We start from the raw sequence: 6,364 nt of genomic DNA on the forward strand, positions 1-6,364 counted from the left end.
ACTAGGTTGGTTCAGTATCCAGAATTGAGGCGTAGACATGCCGCCTCAACCTATGGGGCTTCCATACAGATTTCAAGCCGAGGGTAAACCCCTGGGTATTTAAACCAGACTTTAGTCTCGGAACTCCCGAACCTTTGCGTTCTACGCATAAGCCGTTTGAACTCTAGTTTCCACCGTCCCAGTTGGTCTTCTAGGAACTCACCGCAAACATAGGCAGGTGGCTTTACCAGACCACCAAAAGTCGTTCGGGCACGACAAACACCAAAGGAGTTGCACCTTTAGAGGATTTAAGGTCTCCTAGACCGTGCGTGTTTAAGGTCTCGCCAGACCGCCAAATACCTGTCCGGTTCGTCTGGTCGCTCCAGCCTCAAATGAACCGTACATACAATACTGTTCCTGAAAAGAAAACAAACTTAACAGGTACAATGTTGTTAGCAACACGCATGACAAGGCAAGAATGAGGCACGCATGCCGTATGGAATGTAAGTTGATGCAAATGGACTTATATGCCAAATAAACAAAACGTGCACATCAATGCACCGGAGGTTTCGCACCCCCCAAGGATTTAAGGTCTCCTAGACCGTACGTGTTTAAGGTCTCGCCAGACCGTACGTGTTTAAGGTCTCGCCAGACCATACGTGTTTAAGGTCTCGCCAGACCATACGCAAAATGTAAGCGTGGTGCACAAAACAGTGCGGTGATTTGAAATGCACAAAACAGTGCGACGGTTTGAAATGCACAAGACAGTGCGATGGTTTGAAATGCACAAAACAGTGCGATGCTAAGTGTGACACGCATGCCACACGGAATGTAAATGGGCTTAAATGCGCAACAACGCCCGTATTCCGGAATGCATGACAATGCATGAAATGGAAATGCAATGATGATGCATGAGAAATGTGCACGACAATGCAAAGGGGTGCGTGTTGCAATGCATGTAACAAGTGCATAACAATGCAAATGTGTGGCGCATGACAGTGCGATGTAATGCACCGAAGTAGTGTGATGAACTCGTGCAACACACATGGGGCAACTTTTGAATTTAAAAGGATACAAAAAGGATACACCTTGCACGAATTCGAGTGCCACGCACTGGAGACACGGCCTGCGGTCAGAACGGAGGTCGGTTGAGCGTCGGAGATGCACTTTCTCGCACTTTTTTGAGCTATGAAGACCAAAAACAACTCAAATGGCCTAAACAAGGCTGTGGGAACCCCACCGGCCGAAAGAGGAGGCCACCGGCTGGCCGTCGGCATCAAAATAATTTCATCGGCACAAAAAAGTGCCGGCCGGCACAAAACATTGCCGACCGGCAAACAGTTGCTGGTGCGGGGCAGTTTTGACTTTTCACCTTGGGTGTTTTAAAATAGGGCTTCAAGCCCTATTTCCTCACTTCTCCACCGCCGAAATCCCTTGCTCTCTCTCTAGAGTGTTTCTTTCTCATTTTTCGCCCGTTTCTTCGCGTTCTACGCCCATTTCGTCGTCGGATTCGCGATTTCCTTCGCGTTTCGGACATTTTCCACCGATCACATTTTCGTTTCAGCGCCTCGTTTGGCGTTCTCGCCTTTTCGGGGTTTGTTCCCCTTGTTCTCCTCTTCATTCCCGTGCCTTTTCACATTCCGGCCTTCCCGGCCATTTCCGACCCTCTCGGGAGTTGACTTTTCGGTTGACTCTTCGTATTCCGACCCGATTTTCCTTTTTCCGGCCATTTTCACACCATTTTCTACATGGCGGACGACATTCCACGTGGCGGGACTCCCCCGGACCACGAGATGGATCCCGGGGTCGAGCTTCTACCATTGGGCGAGCGCCCGTTCGACCCGGCAACCTACCGACCGGCGATCCATGTTCTGCCCCCCGACGGCCTGCGTCAGTTCCGGAGCTTCGAGAGGCATGTGGCGCCTGAGCTACTACTACGCGAGCCTACCTCCCACCTTTCATTCGGCACTTCCGAGGTAACTCTCTTTCTTCTGCTTTACTTTCCGCAATGTAGGATACAAAAACTGTCATAGTTAGTTGTACTCTTTAACTGCTTGAATTTGATATGCCGTAGACTGTAGTTGACTGTAAACATACACACAACTGATATCTGCTCGAGACTGACACATGCACACACACTGCACTGGCCCTGAATCATTCAAACACACTGCACTCACTGTATTCTACTGCACACACACTGGCACTCAGTATTTGTCTGAATCTGTTAGATTTGCACACATGCTATATCTGTTCTGAAACGCCTGAACACGCTGACACATCACACGTATTTCACTGCAAGCACACCGGCACCCGGTATTTGCCTGAAACTCGTCAAACTTGCATACATGCTTTATCTGCTTTTTCAAAACTGCGTTTTGAATGTTGTCTTGCAATTGTTATTTTTCGTTTGCAGGAGGGTTCCCATACCATTCGCGGGTATGGGAATACTGGTGCACGGGAGTGGTATGATGAGATCCCTGACGCAGTCCGATGCATCGTGGACCGGGCGGGCTTCGGCACCTTCTGCCGAGGGCTCTCCAGATTGTCCACATGCAGACCTCTCCTGGCCGCTCTGGCGGAGAGGTGGTGGGACACCACCGATTCTTTTCATTTCTCTGCTGCAGGGGATATGACGATGACCCCTCATGATTTCTCGATGCTCACTGGCATCGGGGTGGGGGGGATCCGATCCCTTTTGACATAGATATGGATGAGTGGACCGCCGCTCAGGTCCATCTACTGGGGGAGGCGCCACCCCTAGCTCGTCCAGGCTTCGTTCGATACTCCTGGTTCGAGGTGCAGTTTCGGGTCCAGCCCGTGTTGGAGGAGGAGGCTCAGATGACACCGGAGGACGTGGAGAGGTATGCTCGCGGCTTCCTCATGTTCCTGTTCGAGACTACCATCTTCGCCGACCGGGCGAACACCGTGCCTCTCTGTCTTCTCAGCGCACTGGTGGACGTTCGGGACGTCCTGCACTATGACTGGGGCGGTGCTGCTCTGGCCACTCTCTACGGGTACATGAGCTCGGCTTCGCGCGGCAGCGGCCAGCTACTTGGAGGTTACTGGCGGGCTTGGGAGGTACACCTCTTCTTCGCTTTTCATTTCTGTCTCGTACTTTCTGTACTCTGTACACTGCACACACTGTAGTCTGCTCTGTACTTGCTGTATACTGTACACACGGCACACACATACATTCTGCTTTACACTGACTGTACACTGCTCATACTGTACACTGTACACAATACACTGCACAGCACACGGCTCTGCCATTTCTGTTTTATTCTGCATATTCTGCTTTATCTGATGGTCATACTGACATCTGTTTTGCAGTTGTGGGTTTACGCCTACTTTCTTAGGCTTGCCCCCGTGCCAGTTGCGAAGACTCCCCTGGCCGTTCCCTTCTCGAGTCGCTTCGACGGGAGATGCACCCGGCGACCACGGGAGACGTTCGGCTTCTTCCGCCGATATTTCGACACCATCACCCCCGCGGAGGTATGCTTTACTTTCAGTTCATTTAAGCTTCGCTTTTCGACTGCATATTTCAATAACAGTAGATAACAAACCGTCTGTCATTTTCAGATCACATGGCGACCGTGGGCTCCTATGCCGGCGGTGATGCGGGGTCGGTTCCCTGGTGTGGAGGAGACCTCGCGTTTCCGGATTCTGCTTGAGGGCCCGGCCTGTCGAGCTTGGTACCTGGGGGAGCGTTTTCTACGCCAGACCCTGGGGTTACCTGAGCAGATAGTCCCGGTTCCCCCTCCTGCAGACATGAGGGAGACCGAGGGGCTCACCACTGAGCAGCTGGATGATTACTCCATCGGCTGGGAGGAGGCCGGCTTCCGAGGCACTGGAGATTATCAGGAGTACGTGCGGACGTACCTGATGCGCCCCCTGAGCGGTCGTCGAGCAGAGGGGGCCAGGCCTGTGGCATCGGCGGCTGGGGCCGGAGCGGGAGCAGGGGCTGGATCTTCGAGAAGGGCCCGGGTCCGTGGTAGGGGTGGAGTGCAGGGAGGACGGGGAGCTGGCTGGCCTGCCCTGCCCGCTGTACTGGCTTTCCAGGGGCAGGGTGGGTCGACCTATCAGATCCCCTTCGCCCCTCCACCGGCTGGTCACGAGTTCATCGATGTCCCCGACTTACCTCCGGTATGTATTACTGTATTTTTGCATAGTCATTTCATTTTCAGTCTATTTGATATTCCACAGAATATTGATGCAACTGATACTTTTGCAGGCTTCTTCTGGGTACACCCGTCAGTCGTTGGCGATGAATGCCTCGATGATGGGGATGCTTCAGCGGACTTTTGATCTCCTAGCCCTCTACAGCATACCGGTATGTCCTTCTGACACTGGCCTCAAACCATTCATATACTGATTCGCATAATCTGATGCACGGCACAACACCCGATACACTGATCTCACAGTATCTGACACACTGCATACACTGCATTCTGCACCGTACTCTGAACTGATAAACTGCTCACGGCATTCTCATACTGTACTCATATACTGCATTCTGCACTATTAAACTGCTCACGGCATTCATACACTATACTCGGCATTGTATTCTGCACTGATAAACTGTCTACAGTATACTGATGCATTTCCCTTTTGTGTACTTTTTCAGCCTCCTTTCCAGATTCCCATGGCGGGAGGTGCTTCAGCCGGACCTTCTGTCCCTGCTCGGGGGAGAGATGAGGGGGGCAGGATATTTCCCCGTACCAGGGGAGGGCGTACTCATGTCGGGAGTAGCTCGCGAGCTCCAGTCCCGGATGATGACGACGACGAGGAATCAGAGGCGGAGGCAGAGGCGGAGTCCGAGTCATCGGAGGAGGAGACTGGAGACGGTTCTAGCTCGGGCTCTGACGACGACGCTGATGATGCTCCTGGACCCTCGTCCAGGAAGAGGACTAGGACGGACTGACAGCCCCTCGGAGTGCTTGACATGGATGCAGATTTTGCTATCTTCTTCTTTCTTGTACTTTTCTTTTTGTTGGTAGATAGATTACCTTGTACTGCCGCAGACAGATTTTTGTTTCCAAAACTTGTACATTTGAAAAGATAAAGAAATGAAACGGACTTTTTATCTGAAAAAGTGTTTACATTTACACATTTCATGCATTGTATCACATCTCATCATATTACACCTCAATGTAAATGGAACTGATTGGTTGTCTGAAAATTAAACACTTGCACTGTAATAATCAGATAACTTAAACAGCCGATAGCCAAAATAACCCAAGCAACCCACTGCCTGATTCCAGATACACGGCCCTTACTCTATTGGGGATTAATCTGCCTACAGCCCATAACACAGCATTCGTTTCATTCTGCACACGGCAAATTCTGAACAAACGGCCCAATCTAACAGGACGGACCTCAAAAATGGAACCGGTTGGAGTCGAAACACGCTCAAATGTAGAGAATGGCACAGCATTCTTGAGCATAAATGATTTTTGAAATTGAATGAGGGCTTTTCAAACCGGGATATCGAGCCTACAACTGAACACAGCGGGGAGGACTCAAATATAGGTGCACGACCTAAACACAACGAGATACGCTCGGGAAAGACTAAAAACAAAAGACGTGTCACACCCTAAACCCGCCCCTAGAAGTTTGGGCATGACCACTTCAGAAACGGACACTTACCCTGTTATATATAACATATGGGGCCTGAGTGGAAGCGTAAATTTTATATAATAACATGCAAGAAAAGAGCTACATCCATTGAGCGACCACTATTATGCCAGGATCACAAACAGACAGATAATAATATTTACATACACATATACAACCTCGCCCTTATTTGGGCGTATAACAAAAAAAAAACATTAGAATTTACAACATATTATGGACTTTCAAAATGTAAGCCAAAACTTCACAAAACGGGTAGACTTCACCCAAATGCTTGGACACACAGAGGCTGACCTCCAGACGCAGGACCTACGGAATCAAACAAAATACAGAGTGAGATAATCTCAGTGAATAATAGTACTTGAATAATTAAATGTTCAACTTGAATTATACTACAAAGCAGAGTGTATATAATATAAAAGACAGGTAGTTAATCCGATTCTATACTAATGTCAGAACGACCTTAGGCCCCTTTTTAACTAAAATGGCTTTAAGCCCTTAGACATATGTGTATGAACCCAAGAGGTGTCTCACACGGATCCTAGAGGTGACACACGTCGTAGCACTTAGTTTCGTGTAGCACTTTGTTTCATACTAGAAATCATTAGGTCTTAAAGACCGATCAATTCATATCATGTTATACCATAGCATAAACGGATTGGATAAATAGAAACATATTCATACATATTTTTCATTAAACTTGAATCAGAGTTCATGCTTGATCATAACCCACCCGTACAAGACCGTCGGTGGC

This window comes from Camellia sinensis, chromosome 4 (assembly GCF_055761805.1).
Source record: "Camellia sinensis isolate YWXY chromosome 4, ASM5576180v1, whole genome shotgun sequence".
Lineage (NCBI taxonomy): Eukaryota > Viridiplantae > Streptophyta > Magnoliopsida > Ericales > Theaceae > Camellia > Camellia sinensis.